This window comes from Vanessa cardui, chromosome 14 (assembly GCF_905220365.1).
Source record: "Vanessa cardui chromosome 14, ilVanCard2.1, whole genome shotgun sequence".
In the NCBI taxonomy this organism is placed as follows: Eukaryota; Metazoa; Arthropoda; class Insecta; order Lepidoptera; family Nymphalidae; genus Vanessa; species Vanessa cardui.
In genome coordinates this window covers 5,723,372-5,741,942 of record NC_061136.1, presented here as the reverse complement: position 1 = coordinate 5,741,942, position 18,571 = coordinate 5,723,372, and the positions used below count along the sequence as shown (strand labels likewise).

Genomic DNA, 18,571 nt, shown 5'->3' with positions numbered 1-18,571 from the left:
TTGTGAATTTATTAAATAATGAATATTAATTTAACTGCATTAATAAATATATCGAACAACGACTAAGATATGAAAAATAGGGTCGGCATTAGAAATTCGCATCCCGAATTTGATGATAGTAGGGGTTGTTTCTTAAAGGGGTTGTTCCCCTCTCTCGAAATTTACCACTCCCAACCCGCGGAAACCCATAGTTTTTTTTTTAATGTGCGTTTAAAGTTACGTGCAACGGATCGATATTTTACATTATAATTAACCTTAAATCATTATTTTTATGTTTATTAGCTTTTTCTGTATTATATTTTAACAAATACTATATTAATTTATAGTAAAAAAACGTGTAAAAATTTAATTTAATTTTGTAGTAAAGCGATTCTTTTGTAAAGAAAATAATAATCACCCAGAAGATTTTACGAACATGATAATATAATACAATATAACATAAAATATAAAAAAGATCCATTTATCGCATTATTAAATTTAGTCAAGTATATATACAGATAAATGGTTCTTATAAATTTCTAAAATATACCTATTGTTGTTTCTATTTTTCACTCAAAATTAACAGCCCCCTCACAGGAGTGGCGAAGCCACTCCGGCAACAAAAATAGTAGATAGTTATAGTAGCTAAGGATAGGTTAGGTTAGGTTAGATTTTATGACCAAACGCTGCGCAAGCCGAGCGAGCGAAGCGAGCGTGCCGCGGCAGCGGCCGGCGCAGCGCCAGAAATCACATTGTATACCAATAATTGGAATTTTATATCTCTCCCCTTCTAAAATTTAACTAACAGTACGAATTTTGATGATTTTAGTATTGGAATTTAAAAATTGAAAAAAAAAAGCTAATGATTTCCGCGCGGGGGGAGTGGTGGTGTAGGTACTACACCACGCCCCCTTACCCCCCACCCCTTCCCCAACCTTAAATTCGGGATGCGAATTTCTAATGCAATCCCGAAAAATATACTGGGTAGGTACATACCAAAAATTATTTTCTATTGTTCAATAAAATAAAATTGGCATGTATTAGATTCAAATACTTATAATATTAATTATAAAAAGGGTGTATTACAGTTGCTTCTTTGTCCCAAATTGATAAACAACGTTTATTTTTTTCAATTGACTAATTGATAGGTATTTGCATAAATTAACACAGTTGACTTAATTAACATAGAAATCATAAAATGCCACAGAAGTTGCAACGCAATGGCGTGCCACAATAAAGAATTTCAATTAGTCGCACTCTAGTCCATAATTTCATGCTGACATTTCTTCCTGCTTGAACTCGCCCGGTTAAACTTTATTTTAAGTTACGTAATCTGAGAAACGAATATTGCTTGCTCGCTTCAATAACTGCAGTTACGACTTTGCAAAGCCGGTCCACAACTTCACAGTCGACACTCGACAGGTGTGGCGGCAGTGGCGCTGTCATCGCATCATACTATCTCGCTTGCACCCTTTCTCCCACTCTGAGCTACACGCGTATTTTTGTGACGTCAGTCCGAGTTCAGTCGCCGTTCTCTTCGTTACCGGTTTCTGGATTTATGCTTTTAAACTTACGTCTCTTGTCTCGCGAACTTTTGCCGATCAAACTCGTGTCTTATACAGAAACTTTATACTGGATTTTCTTCAAGTTTTGTGTGTGAGAACAGTTTTCTTGTTAAAAACAAGTGTGAGTTGTGTTGGCTTAGTGTTTTGTGGTCACAGGTGTCGCATTCCAGTGTGGACGCCGACGCAGCCTCCGTATCCTATACTACAATTGGAACTAGGCAGGTGGATATCTAAATAAGCTCCTTTTTAAAAACGTGAGTATTTTTGAAATAAACTACTTAAGTAGTTATAAAATAAAAGACCATTTTAGACCCAAAATTCCCATAATATTTTGTATTGGAGAAATAATTTAATTATCTTACTGTTATTTTGGAAATCATTCTAACCAGTTTTAAGGAATACTGTTATTAATAAGGTTTATTGCTTAAATAACTATACATATAGATGATTAAAAAGATCGAATTTGTATTCGTTGATTTCCAAGTAAGATGAATTTATTGTCAGAGAAGAATAACAAATAAAAACACTTTGGCGGTTTTTCTCTGTATAATCATTCCGAATATGTGGTAACTTTAATCTTGCAAAAGACGTTTCAAAGGTTCTTGCAAAAGCCTCCATCTATGAAATAGTCATATTTTGATGTACAAATACATAATGCAGAAATAACTACATTTTTCTAGCATGAATCTTATCTAAGCTTACCTGTATTCATTTTATTTTATGTTCTTGTTAGCACACCTGGTTGTTTTGTTATAAACGCGTAATAAGACACTTAGGTATTTAAAATACGTGAATTTATTTGAAAAATATAGTTAATGAATAAATAAACTGTAATCGAATATTGTCTGCATTAAAATCGTCACGAAAATTGTATGAAATGCATTATTTAAATGTCAGGCACCGATTTCGTAGGCACAGCCACTCACACACAACCGTAGTTGAAGATTTTTGTTTCGGTGCATTTGTTCTTGGGTAAGTATTGACATGAAATATAGACTTGAGAAGTTTAAACTCGTATAAGTGCCGCCTAGGCTAAACTGTATCTCCGCCCATGTTATATATCTTTATAAACGTATTTATTTATATATAATGAATTTTTAATTTATGCGAATGTTAATTAGAATCTTCTTAGATCCAGTAATAATGTACATGACTGTATTCAATGACATGAAAGTCAGTGTCCGCGGATAAATAAAAACTCGGTTCGCCATAGTAGGCACTGCCACCCTTTTGCTAGTGCTTGGGAGTACATAAGAATTATTATCATAAAGGTTTAAGATTATATACAGATAAAAAATAAAAATAGTTTCTGTGCAAATTATGAACTCGTTTTACGGACGTAAGAAGGCTACCTATATTTCCCTGTTGAATCGTAATTCCGGTTCTTTGGGCAAACGATAACCAACTCTCTTGTCATGTAAATGAAATAAGGCGAGTTATTAATATGATGATGTTTTTGAGGATGAGATGGCCCAGTGGTTAGAACGCGTGCATCTTAACCGATGATTGCGGGTTCAAACTCAGGCAAGCACCGCTGATTCATGTTCTTAATTTGTCTTTATAATTCATCTCGTGCTCAGCGGTGAAGGAAAACATCGAGAAACCTGCATGTGACAAGTTTAATAGAAATTCTGCCACATGTGTATTCCACCAACCCGCATTGGAACAGCGTGGTGGAATATGTTCCAAAAACCTTCTCCTCAAAAGGAGAGGAGGTCTTTAGCCCAGCAGTGGGAATTTACAGGCTGTTATTGTTGTTGTGTTTGTTTCAGGGAATACATGACAATAAAATAACTAGGACAGCTTAGGACACGTGGATTCGTGGTTTGCCTAGTTTTAGTCATTACCTGTTTATTTGAACTTTAGATTTGTAGGTATATTAAGCGAATCAGTATATTATTGTATTATCAATTTCAGACAAATATTGGTTGTATGCAATAAGATAAAAACTTAAAACTAGTAATTCAAGTTTCTTAAAGGTCGATAAGTACAATAAAATATTAATTAATATTACTGCAACACGGACACACAAATACAAAAATATATTTAAAAAAGTAAAAACCAAAACTCCTTGAATTCAACGGCTCACCGTTTCGTGTCTACTTACTTACCTAATTCCTTAATGAGTTAAGGTATCAATCACTATGTAGGGACAGATTTATAAAATGTAAATGGCTGTAAAACAATATCAGTGCACAGTTAGAAAAAATAAATAAGAAGATATACACAAATATATACAGTACAGCGTACCTACAGTGTTACATCAAAAAATATAATCCGATTATTATTTTTCTTTTGACTTACGACTATGTTGACGTACTTGGTATATAAATAATTACCTCAATCTGCGTTATTAGTGTTCTTCTATATATGTACATATAAGACGAGCAGGAAAAATATGCTCAATTATTAAATTATTAGCTAGGCTAGTTAGTTGACCCCAGAAACCCTTTTTTAACGTAGAAGTACTACGTGTAAACGAACTGACCATAATAACCCTAATTTGATTAAGTTTTTTTTTTTTTAATGAAAATTGGTTCAAATATCATACATTAAAACCTATAATGCTGACATACTTCCAGTTTACGAATTGATACTAAAAAATGTTATCAATTGGTAATTAAATACAAAATCAGCGGAAATAAAGATTTTATTTCATGTTAATGTGGTTATTTCAACTGTAAATTATTATTAATATTCATATTAATAAATATTAATCATTTACACTGGTACTTGAAACTACGTTTTTTTTAAAAACCAGTAAATTTAAAGGATATCCCGTCATTTGAGTGTAACTGGAACACTTAATAATATTTTACCGATATTTTATGTTTTATTTAATCTGTGTACCTTTTAATTTTCTTATAATTTTAATTAAGATGTTATTGATGGATACTTGCATATTAATTTATTAAAAACTGACTTTTTATATGAAATTAAATTATAATAATTGTTGCCTTGCTTTTTCACTTATAAACCAAAGGCTTAAGATACAATTTTCGTTGATATTATAATTAATGTTGTCATAAGAAAAAATAGAATGTCCAAGACCATCGATGCATAAAATCTATTATTTATGGTCGTCGAAATTTTAATAGATTTGACATTGTAACACTAATCGGAGTTTGGTTTTTTTTTTTGCAAGTCATTAAACTCTTCCAACGACTTCAGCTAATTTTAAACTAATACCCAAAAATGCTTACCAATAAATTACCCATTCAAAAGAATTGATTGCATTGATATACAAACTTATAATAATAAAAGTCAAAACTTCCTTGTATGCAAAATGAAATACAAATAAATATGGAATGTAAGATTGTCATAATTTTAAGGACTTATATTACGACTATTTATTTTGACTGTATTTGAATATAAGAATTATTATCATGTAACTTACTATCTATATTATTTGAAATTATTACATTTTATGGCTCGTTAATAAGATCGCTGTTTAGAGATCCTTAGAAGCATTCTGGAGTTTAACAGTTAACATTATATATTCACGAATATATAGACACACATGTACACACATGTATAGATACTCATCATAATGTGATGGAGCAAGCCCAATTATAAGATTAACAACAGCTCGTGTCATATAGTGTATAGGTGTGTTTGTGTGTGTGTGTAAGTATTGACACAGGTGCTGTATGTATAAGTGTTTATTTTCTCACTCTCAAGTCTCATTCGATGAGGACCAAGTTTTCCTAAGCATTCGTATGAATCTTTGTGCGTTACCACAAGAATATTTGGGATGTTTTTTTTGATAAATGAAGTATCTAAATTATTTTAATTTTCGTTACTAATATTAAATCATAAGCGACATATCTTAAATATGATATATTTATTAGTAATATACTCAATTTAATTCTTAAATTAAAAGTTAATTTTAATAAATCTTTCATAGCAAACAATTTTAAAATAAATAAGAACTAAAAGAACAGTTTATCTATCTCAATGCTCAACATAGCAGATGTATACTGCAATGTTAATAAAATATCAACTATATTAAAACCCTAATAACATTATAAGTGCAAAATAGTGTTTATTGGTATGTCTTTTTACGCAGTAATGGAATATCGCAATTTGCAATCGGCGCAATTTCGTGCTTAGAAATGGTTTACAGTCTGGAAGTGTGACTTGGGCTACATTTTATGTAAAAGAGCTACTAGTGAGGTAGTAGGTATGTATATGTATCAGCCTGTAAATTTTCCACTGTTGGCTTCCTCTCCCTTGGAGGAAGATTTTTGGAGAGTATTCCAACATGCTGCGTGCATGTTGCATGTATGCGACTACGCGGGGGATAGTGAATACACATGTGGCGGAATTTAATTTTAATATTAGTCATGCAGATTTTCTCATGATATTTTCCTTCACCGCCAAGCACGATATAAAAATAAACACAAATTAAGTTCATGAAAATTCAGTCGTACTTGCTTAGGTTTGAACCCGCAATAATCGATTAAGATGCACGCGTTTTAACCACTGGATCAATTCGGCTGTTCGGCTATATAAGTCTTGTATATGTATGTAAGTGAACTCTTTTGAAATGGTTTGACAGATTTTGTTGAAATGGTTTTATGTATTTGAGTTCGCTGGATGGTTTCGACTGGGCCCGGTAGGTAGCGTTCTAATCAAATACTTGTACATTCTTATTTCACCTGCATGAAATCGGGACGGAGGCAGTAGTATGCTTATGATTTTACAATGCGTAAAACTCTTCAATTAACTAGTCAATTACATAAATATCGTTAACTATCCATAAATAAATGATAATTCATTTTCATATCATAAAGATCATCATTACAATTTCAGTTTCATGCTTTGATTGTTATCGAGAGTTAGTGGGTCAACTTAACCCGTATTTGGTATGAATACCGCTACTATTGGACTCTCATATTGAAACCTCAGGAGCTCGATATGGACACCATGTAGGTCGAGATTTCATGTCAAGACAATCAAGTTAAGATACTAATATCACTATTGTGTTATTGCCCTTGCTCTATTTATTGAATAAATTAGCAACTCAAATACAATTCGTGATAAATAACAGTGTGGGTTATTATATATTCGATTCTATCAATTATGAATTCGATACGCGTTTAGTGTTGTGTTATTTTAATTCTACTTTTAAATGTTTTTTTACAGTTAGTGTGGCAGACTTAAACGTTTTTCTTTTTTTTTTCGTTGCGACCTAACGAAAATAAAATACAGATTAAAAATATCATTCGAGATGACGATTTATTAATTACTTACACATTTGGGTAAGATTAATGAGCAATTATGTAATTATTAAATCCGGGTTTTTGAGAGTTTTAAATTCTCTGAAATTAGTAACAATACAACAGAACAAAATCATGCCCCATTTTTGGTCCTTATATCCAATAACGGATATTTTTATATTTCGTTCGCTTATTTTGGGACATGTAAGGTGTAATTTTATCTCAGGTTTGAAAAAACCGTAGAAAAACTTAGAAGAAAGCTTTAATCCAATATTATAGTAATCCATATCGTTTTTATTATCTAAAATCCGTAGACAGACTTGCAAATGAACTAGTACATTTCTATTTTGACAAACACTTGTAATTATTGTTACATAAAATATGAAAATCATATTGCCGGAAATATTAAAATACAACAAAGGATATTAAAGTCAGGAAGCAGTCTCGTAAGACAGCTTCCTGATTTTATATTGCAACCGTGGCGTGCCACTAAATCTGTTGAAACGATAACGCCTTTAGGTTTAAATCTTGCTTCACAATATAGAAATTAATTTTGTCCTTTACGTTGAAACAAGTAAATCATATAAATGTAGTTATGTCCCATTGCTTGACAAAAGACTTCTTATATCAAGGACTATAAAAATAATTAAGCAATAATATTTAGGCTGAATATCGTGTTACATGTTTTACATCGATGTTTTTTTTATATCTATGACATTAATAATTGTATAAAAAAACAAAAGTTATCGTTTGTGTATTTTGTACCTGGAGTATGATCTGCGTGCTGTACATATACGATGCCAGTCTAAAATATTGTTACTGTACGCAAATATTTGTATAAAGATTATCACTTATTCCTGGATACATTAGAATATTATATACATATTAAATACATATTTGAATAAGAAATATCTATTTATTGTTAGAAATATTTCATAATAAATAACAAACAGTATACAGTATATTTTTAAAGCCTGCTAAAAATAATATACGTATGTCATGAATGTAACTAAGTAATACTTTTATTTATTGAATACAATCTTATTGAATGCCTTTGTTCCTCACAACAACGCCGCTGTATAAATAAACAACATGCGATATTCAACTGATAAAACGCATTTAACTAAAATTAAAAACAAAAACATTTCATAAGATGCTATCAAAGAATCGCGAGTCCACAAATCTCCATTTGTGTCAGTACAACTGAAGATAACATCGACAGGACGAGACAAAACAAGCTGGCCCTTTTATGTGACCTATTAGCTCCCGCCCTGACTTCGTCCGGGTACGACTTTAATTTTAACCCTACGAACATACAGTAGATTCTCGATTATCCGAACTAATTGGGATAAGACTAGTTCGGATAACCAAAAGTTCGGATAGTCAAAATGTGGGTACTCAGGGACAAGTTCAAAGCTTTTCACATAAAACTGAATAGTCTATCAAAACTTGACATAAATATTAACATATAAAAAACTCTATACTTAAATTATTTTCTTATAAAATCTCTTGCAACGTTCGAAAAGTTAGGCGTTCGGATAATCGAGAATCCGTATTATCGAGATTATACTGTATCGGAAGTGGAGGATTTGTCGTTCAACGTCATAATCTCATAAACGCACATTTTGCCAAATTCTCATGCGATAGTCCGACACTGAATAATGTTACGAACTCTATTAATTTACAATACGACTTTAAGATCAGTAACAGATGAATGTCAACCAATGTGGCGAATTCTTTGAAATTGGTGTGAATAATCCCAATTTAAGGCGAGTTAACCTTCCTCTCCATAATACTTAGAATGATGGCTACCAAAAAAAATGACTTAGTCACCGCTCGTGATATAGCGTCCAAAGGATAAAACCCATCTATACACCTTAACATCTTAAATCGGTACAGTCATAAGTGATATACTAAGTGAGTTATTACTCTATTACCAAATAGCACTATAATAGGTTCCATTCCGTCCGAATTCAATAAAATTTGTCCAATTCTTCACTTTTGCATGGATTCAAAAATGACTAGTATTCGCATTATCACACCATAAGACAAGTGACTATATAAATTGAACTTTTATCTCAGTCCAAATAATTTAAGTCATCCAAACTAAAAGCAAAAAGATATTAAAGTGTTCTAGTTATGTGGAAAGTTGTAAGAATTTTTATTGCTTGTGCTTTATCGTAACGACCTTGGAGATTTTTTTTACATCATAAAGTAGCAAAGTAGTTCCTGGTATTGAGAGCAGTCAGTGCTACTATGATATGGCATATTTTTTATCTTTACTAAATTTTTATTATTTTTTATGTTCTTTTCTTTTTTTTGGTGGACATTTTCTTGTGTGTTTGTTATATAGTTTAATAGTTCGCTGTAGTTTCTTTTATACACTATAAAACTATAAATAGATACAATATATTTTTTCTGAAGCGAGTTTTTTAAATGAAAAAAGTAGGATATGGAAATTAACCAATACATAATTATATTCAGCAAATTAGTTATTCAGCAGTAACTTTTTTCTATTTTCTGGTGAAATGAAAACACTACCTCAACTCTTAACCTTTGCTCTGTGCTAAATGCAATATTCCGAACTAAAATAAGCACGCAAATGGATAAAAAAAATTCATCACAGGTTTATCATATAAATGGAAAGAATATAACACAACTCGGTATTGCTTTTAAAAAAATGTTTTCTTGTAAAGAATAATCTGGTATCTTAAGGCAAGGGTAACCAACATCTAGATAAGTGTTTTTTTTATCTTAGACTACATCAATACTCAATCATCAGAAATGGGCATGGTAAAAAAAATGTATAAGTTCAATAAAATATATTGTATATTTATACTATAAATACTAAGTCACTAGGCATTATAATTAACTAACGGAAACAATTATGAAATCGATATAATTACCATTGGAATCCGTGAATTATATATATGCGACAATGGAATGCAAAGGCCGAGCCCAAAGCCTATGTAAGAAGGAGTAACTGCCTAATCTATACAAACTGACAGCTCTGAGAACTCGAGGGGTCTTGAAACATGCAGGTTTGAGTTGAATGCAACCGTTTTGTTTGTGGAGCACGAACGTTCGGGATGACAAATTAGATAATTAGTTTAAAATCACGACATTTTGTACACGCTGGCCACTTTTAGTTCTTATTACGAAACCTTAAAGGTCATTTCGGGTCGCTTAAGGCTACAATTTCGGGCCTCTAAATTCTTTTGTTGCAAGCCGTTGTTATTTGGAGTATTTTGTTTTTCTTTCTTTAAATATTTCTATGTTTGTAAAGAATGTTGCTTAATGGACCTCGAGTGGCTGATGACTTAATACAGATTGGTAACCCAGAAACAAGAAATTTTAAACCTATAAGCGGTTTTTCGTGATTGCATCTTTCGATTTTATCTTGTATAATGAATTAATGATGCATAAATATTCATTCCTTGTTTTTTCCGCTATGGTAACAAACGCATCCTCGTGAAATAGTTTTCCTTTGATAATTGATTTGTATTATCATTTTAATTAGCTGATTTGAAAGCGTCTTGGTGTGATATGCGTAGAAAGTCACATTGATATGCGGTATTTAATAGTTATCGATATTTCGAGTTTTTACTAGTTTAAAGTGTTGTTATGTCTCAATACATAAAGCACTTTAAACAGTTGGATCAATTAAATTATGCATCAGTTAAACATATTTGCATAATTTTATTTTTAATCTTATGGATTAGAAAGAAACTATTTACAAAAGTTCAGTAAAAATTTAGTAAAATACTACTAGATACAGCAATGCATAATAATTTTATATAAAAAAAATCTAATAGAAATATATATTTATAAAATTTACATAACTGTTATGTGGCTTGCCTTTGACTATTGTAAGTGAGTCTATCATTATTTGTTGTTTTTATTTAATTATTAACTCTTTCAATAATCATCAATTTGTATGTTAAATCTTCTCTCTTAAAAGTGTGGTCTAAACTTAGCCTGATACATATTTTTATACAATTTATTCGTATGGACGTTAGTTATGTTTGAGAGATCTTAATAAATAAAGGTAGGAAGCACCTGCCTGACAAGTATATTTAAAATATTCAGCCGAAACAACAGTTGTCACCTGTTACACAAGCCGTATAAAGTCGACGATTAGTCTCCTGACACTTTTAGGGGATTGAAACTCGTGATTTTTTTTGTTTTCGTTCAATAGATTTTTAGACGAAATATTTCATCAAGGGCTACTAATATAATAATGTTATATAATTTTGGTTGTGATAAGCCTTTTTAAAGTGTGTTTTTAGAATGGAAATCCAATACATAGACGTTGAGCACATTCATTTATTACATATCTCACTAAAGAGATCGTACATATAACATTAATCAATATATAATCTGTGTTAATTCCAAATTTCATATGAATACCTTTTAACCACTTACAACACTTAAGAAATAATATATTCGTATTTTTATACATTAGATGATAATTCTAAGTTTTAAATGTTATATAACATTGATGTTGCAAGGTGTTCTTACTAGTCTATATTTTAAATTAACGAGATTCATAATATTCTTATGATTTTAACTCTTTTGATTTTAAAAGTTCAATTGGTTTATAACCTTGAGACAAAGGTTTATATATAGCTATATTTGTAATATTGACATTAAAATATACTTAAAAATCCCTATATCACTTAAAACTAAACGGAATATAGATTTGTTTACACCGCTCGTTATACAAGAGTCGAGATAGCCCAGTGGTTAGAACGCGTGCATCTTAACAGATGATTGCGGGTTCAAACCCAGGCAGGCACCGCTGATTCATGTGCTTAATTTGTCTTTATAATTCATCTCGTGCTCAGCGGTGAAGGAAAACATCGTGAGGATACCTGCATGAGACAAATTTCATTGAAATTCTGCCACATGTGTATTCCACCAACCCGCATTGGAACAGCGTGGTGGAATAAGTTCCAAACCTTCTCTTCAAAAAAGAGAGGAGGCCTTTAGCCCAGCAGTGGGAATTTACAGGCTGTTGTTGTTGTTGTTGTTGTTGTATGTATAACACTATCGAGTTAAAAAACTAATGGGTTTGCCAGAAAAAGGTAAAAAGCTTTACAAGTGCCACGTGAGTTATTTCGACTAGTGTTCTGCACTAGGCATAATCCGACCGTCGTTTATATAACTGACAGTTTCCAAACCTTCTCCTCAAACGGAGAGGAGGCCTTTAGCCCAACAGTGGGAATTTACAGGCTGTTGTTGTTGTTATACAAGAGTCCTTATATAAATATGTATAGAATTTTATGAAGCTAAGCTAAATTTGATAATGTTTTGTATTATATTACATTGAATGGAATGTAATTCGTGCAATTTTACAAACCGTGTGAATGTAATATTATTGAAAGATAATATGGCATGTATCAACAAATTGGATTTTTTTTAGTTATCTTCCGCGCCTTGCCAATTACTATGGTTCGCTGGCTTAATTGGTGGAATTTGTGCAAGCTCATCTGAGTAGGTACCATCCACTCACCGTGTACTGTACCGTTAAACAGCAATACTTAAATATGTGGTGTCTCGATTTGAGTGTAATTACATTAGCTAAGGTACAAAGAACATAACATCTTAGTTCCAAGGTTGGCGGCGTATTGGCGAAATGAGAAATGATTAATATTACTTAAAGTACTAATGGCAATAGGCAGTGGTGACCCCCTACCATCGAGTGGCCTATTTGCCAATCCACTTGCCTACATGACATAAAAAAGCATGATGAAATTCTAACAATGCACTTATGGCTTATGGTACTATAAAAAGATTAAACATTAACAATTGCATTATCAAGATTTCTTAAACGGTTCCAATAACGTTCAATAAGCTATTTGTAACAAATATATAATCATACAGTACAGAGAATCCATTAGACGATTTGCAATACCATAAACGAGTCCTTATTTTCTGAGCGTTAAAGTATAGAATTACATACTGAAAATACTGTGTTGTTAAGTGTACAACCTTTCAATGAAGTAGCGTAATGAAATGCAATTGCATGTGTACGCTCTCGTGACTGGAACTTTAATATCAAGTAAGACTGACGTAAGATTTAAATTATATCGTTTATCCTATAGTTATCCTACTGATCGATAATTCGACTTGTACTGTTTTGGTATTTCACGTGGGCGTATTTAATATTATAATGATATGAAATGTACGCTTTAAGTATTTGGGTGGTACGGTAGGCTTAAACGGTTGTCAGGCCTTTAGCTTTTATGGTCGAATACGATAATAATTGTAATAGATATTATTTTAATATTATAATTTTATCGACCTGTAATGTGCAGAACTGAATTCGAATGATATCCAGTGCAAGAGTTAATAACAATACTTTCATTACAAAGTTATTTACAGTTTTTTTTGGCTATATTTGCTTACGCAATTATGTGCTCTAATTCCATATACTTTAGGGTCAGTATTTATTGATACTGGAGCTGACAAGGAATGCGAACGTGATAGTTGTCGGCCTTAACATCAAGTAAGGGCAGGTGGAGTGAGGACGCACTTTTACAGTTATTTGTTTTACAAAAATAAAGACAACTTTAATATTCCTACATGTACATGAAATATTTAAAAACATGTAAATAACTTAAATCTGGAAAAAGGTCTCCATTCACTCTGAGAAAAAGGGGGTTACTCTATTCTGCTAAGCTGCATGGGAAGATCGTGAGATAAATTTATATTTTATGCTAAATACATGCATGATACAAATTAAGCATACAGTACAAGGAAATGGCCGTCAGTTCTATTTCGACACACGCTATATGATTCAACTAATGAATCAGGATACGATTGAAAATTGAAGCTTAAAACGAGATTTGTTTGTAGAATATTCGCACACGGATTTATTCGTTTTAACCACACAATAACAAGTGACGATAGTTTTATGATTGTGTGTGTAATAAATACAATTTATTCAATGTGTTTCAATATGGCCATAAAATAGAATGAAAGAAAATATATAAGAATAAGTAGTTAATTCTATATTAATGTTATAAATGTGAAAGTAGCCCCGTCTGTCTGTCTGTTTGTCGCTCTTTCGTAACCAAACTGCTGGACTGAATTTGATGAAATTTGGTATGAAGCAAACTTGAATTCCAAGAAAGGACATTTTTTGCCTGACACATGACAACCAACACTTTAAAACGCGAGCAAAGCTTTGTGAATACTAGTAATAAATATTTATTATTACAATATTGTAATTCCTTATTTCTTATCAAGTTTTGTGCCTATCAGTATAACCCAAGTTTAGATATATTAAATGGTATTGTCGTGATTGCTCTGTCCTTGCTTCGTCGCTTTACACTCGAAATGACTTATTGACGTTTTGACAAATGAATTTATTGTCATGTATTAGTCTTGCAGAGACTGTATCGAGAACATGGTTTGAATAATTAAATGTGTGAATTAAACTATATGTGTGGTCGATTTTTAGTATTGTGCCCAAAGAAAAACTAAATGTTCAAATTTAATCCTGAATTTCTATAGAGATACAAGATATTTCAAGCCTATAAAAATCTGCTTGTAATTATTAGCTAGCTATCGTTAGTTACTTGGATTATTATGAGCTTGTTTACTTTTATTACAATATATTTTAAGTCGTGATCGTAGTGCGCGTTTTCCTTTATAGTTTTCGACGAATATTTCCAATTTTGCTTGGCTTGTAGGCGTAATAAATATGTCTTATTAAATAAATAATAGGTGTCATAGCTTGGCAAAATTGTTTCCGAATTGTCAGAATAAAATATCATATTAAATCATTGTTTATTTGCACATACCTATAGTAAACGGTTGATCGACTAACTAAAGTTGCAAAGTAAATCACTATGTTTTAAAATGTTTCTGTCGTATCGTGATGTTCTTGTGTCATCTTGATCGGCGAATGTTTAAATGATATACGTACAAATATCCTTATGTACGAAGAAGCAACTGAAACGCAAAAAAATGTCCTGAGATAATTAAGTCTTCGTTTCATTTCGAGTCATTATTACTTAAGTATAGTAACGATCATTTATATAATAGTTAGCAAGCAATCATTTCGATATTAATTTAATGACTCAATCTCAGATCAATTAAATAACACATAGACATAAAAACGTTATAAATTAACGTCTGTTTTTCCGTCTCTTTTCCGCTGTCAATTTTCAACATTCTATCGTTATTTCTCGACTCTTTCGTTCGCGGTTTCAAAGTGCATCACGTCCCTTTGATTGGTACGTCAACCTGTCTTTTCCAATCGAGGCACGATTCAACGGAATGCCAATTTAAACTCCGAAGTCGTGTATTACTTGGCCTTAGTCATCTTTCAAACGGTTCTTTGAAACCAATACTTCGCTGTTAATTTGTGAGGGAACATCTTTCAATTCAACTTTATCTAAAAACGATCTTTTTTGTTATTATTTGAAATTACAAATCTATCTTAAGAATACTGGTTCGTTTTGATTGGTAATATTCAGTAAAATTCTTAACAGATTTCAAATACAGTGTAAACTCTATATAACGACACTGAAGGGACTGTGCATTTTATGGCGTTATAGAGAGTGGTCGTTAAATGAAGAGAAGAAAAATCAGAATTCAAAAAAAAGTTTATTTTAGCCTATTGTTAGTAGTTATGTACAAAAAATATATATATTATTTGAACGCTATTGCGTATACTCTGTTATTTTTGTCTGACGCCTTTTGCTGCACCAGTAATTTTGTTGTATATTTTTAATTATTTTATTTCTATCTGATATATAGGAAGTAATTTTTCAATAAATTAGATGCTTTCAGAACTTCTTTAACGCTCGGTGGAGGCTCAAGCTCATCCGTCTCATCTTCTTCATCTCTTTGTTCTTGAACTTCAGTTTTTCTCATTGAATCCAAAATTTCTATATCTGTGAGTGAAGCCATTGTAAGCAGGCAGTTGTCTACTTCGATGTAGATTTGAAAATTTACCGTATTTCCTGCCATGTTGACCTGCTGAATCCACTCAGTTAATGGAAGGTCGTCGTCGCTATCAAACTCAAGTTCTGTTTCCACCTCATCTATCGTTGAATACATATGATAACGTTGTAATCCATGACTCCTACTCATTAGGCTTGGTCACAGTCTACAGGTGCAAGCAATCCCAATTTGTAAACAAATGAACGAATTTTATAGAAAGTTCCTAATGCGTGGTGCCGACATTCGAGTTTACTGAGGGCTAGAATAATAAAGCGACAAAAGAACATACACAGATGCGCAGTTTTTTCTGATTTTAGCAACTTAAAAGGTACTTTTTATTTTAATTGTTGTCGTTATTGAGAGTGGGTGTGATGCTATGTAGAGTGTATCATTGTATGGAATACAAGCTAAACCAACTAAAACCAATTGATTTCGACGCTTTAGAGAGTTTGCCGTTAAATCGAGTGACGTTACATGGAGTTTACACTGTAATTCCAACGTGACTAAATGCCAGACTCACCATGTTACTCACATAGGTAGAAAAAAACCCGGTCCGGTACATCTAATACGTAATATTTATTTAATGTATTACGACAGACATTCCTTTCATATTTGAACCTTATATGTGCGAAGAGAAATCCGTCATAGCTTGTTATAAATCCACCGAGGCAAGTTAACGTATAAGCAAATGAATATAAGAAACGTTATTTTCATTCGAATTAGGTACTTATCGATAAAAATTGTTGGGTACGTTACATGTTCGGTTTTTGTTATGTAGAATTTATCGATAACTTTGGATAAGCATTTTGATTTTACATTTAAATCTCTTGCAAGCTATTTTATCCAACTTTACATACAACAACAAAAGCCTGTAAATTCACACTGCTGGGCTAAAGGCCTCCTCTCCGTTTGAAGAGAAGGTTTGGAACATATTCTATCACGCTGGTCGAATGCAGCTTGGTGGAATACACATGTGGCAGAATTTCTATGAAATTCGACGATTGCAGGTTTCCTCACGATGTTCTCCTTAACCGCTGAGCACGAGATGAATTATAAACACAAATTCGCACATGAATATTCAGCGGTGCTTGCCTGGGTTGGTACCCGCAATCATCGGTTAAGATGCACGCGTTCTACCCACTGACTTTACATACTTAGTACTAAATGTGTGTTTCCTAAAGTATTTTTAAATCATGATTTATCATTTTCGTAAATCGTATTCATTCTGAAATCTTTTTCACAGCATGTTTACGCCCAAAAACATGACTGCGGACAAAGGCAAATTATAAATAAACCAAAACTGTGATCGATTGGATCTCTTATATTTAAATTCAAAGATATATTACTAAGAACAACATCATAAAAAGTATATTCAAGTGATGATATGATTGTGAAGCAGATGTTTTGGCAGTCCTTTGAAACGTATTCAGGTTTTAGAGGTCACACTGCATATCAGCTCGTTGTTGGCACGTATTCAGTGGGTGGCTCATGACATTCACATGTATTAGACATCAACGAGCGTGTTTTGATGATTTTTCTTTATTAACTTATATAACACGAAAACATTATTATTCATATGCGAATTAAAAATATAATATGCTTTATTTGTATATAAGCGATGATATAACGTAATTAAATTTCATATTTCAACGCTTAGGGGCTTATGTTGATTTTAATAAATAAAGTAATAGCCGTTAAATGATTTTGACATTTAAGAGACAATACTATTGCAATTTATAGCTTTCGTCACTATCATTAACGATCTCATATTTCTTTTGTAACAGCTACATTTACATAAACAAACAAACATAGCTAATAACAGTGACATTAACGCCGCAAGTAATTCTAAGTAGGAGTGAATTTTGTTGCAATTTCCTTATCCCAACACGTAATGCGGAAATTATTTCGTGATCGACGTCCTACTATCTTTATTGTTATACAAGAATCATTATTTCTCGAAGTTTCCCAGTTATTTGCATGAGGTTGAATGCGGTTGGGAGGTTTAACGAGAGTGTAAACAAAAATTATTACTTGATTTAGACGTGGATCCTGCACGTGACTTTCTTGGGTTTGTTCAAATTCATAACTAACTTACAGATACAAAAACAAGCAAGAGATAAAATAAATAAATCTGACAGTGTTTTGAAAACTTACAAATTTACATACTGTGTCCGCCGAACATAGGCTTATTTTATAAAAAAAAAATATCTTACGCACATATGTGCGTCTCTATATAGACATTATCCCTTCACCTTTTACCAAAACATTGCTATATCTAGGATTAACAAGATATTCTAAATATTTGCAATAAAAAATCGCCAGAATTATAGAAACATGACCCTTTACCTTCATGTCAATAAAAAAAAATATTGCGTATGTAAATATTTAGATCAATAGTATGAATTCGAAGTAAATTACTTAAAAAAAAATTATGTACCAGTACCTGAATGACAAAAGTGGTTGGTAATTTTTTGGCGGTTCTGATGCCAATAATCCTTGACAATGTTTCTACTAGTGGTTTAGTTGCCGTCATTATACTCGTAAATATTATCATTTTAAATATGAAAACGAGTTCATTCGAATAAAATTTAATGTTAATGTCGCTTCGGTGCATCTCAATGGAAAGTGTTATCAAAAGTGAGTATCCGTTGTCGCTTCCTGTCCTCAAAAGGTCTATCTTGCGGCTTCTTTGAATGCAGGCACGCACCGTGTCGTCATTCTCCCTACTCTTAGATCTTCGTCCAATCGTTTTTTGTTTGTAAAACGCGCTACAAAACAAACACGTATAAGGGAATTGGTCATGAATTTGCCTTTTTTATAAATCTTGCTTCTCGGTATCTCAGGGAA

The 18,571-nt window shown here is 32.1% G+C and overlaps 1 protein-coding gene across 2 annotated transcripts in view; it reads left to right on the top strand.

Annotated features, from left to right (window-relative positions):
• The first annotated feature begins 1,416 nt into the window (after window positions 1-1,416).
• Window positions 1,417-18,571, top strand: part of LOC124535083 (cadherin-99C) — a 146,801-nt gene continuing 129,646 nt past the window's right edge. The window contains exon 1 of one of the 2 annotated variants that reach the window (XM_047111136.1): window positions 1,417-1,798. The gene's annotated coding sequence lies outside the window, so the exon portion shown is untranslated. The remainder of the gene's footprint in view (window positions 1,799-18,571) is intronic. The other variant, XM_047111132.1, reaches the window with a different exon arrangement.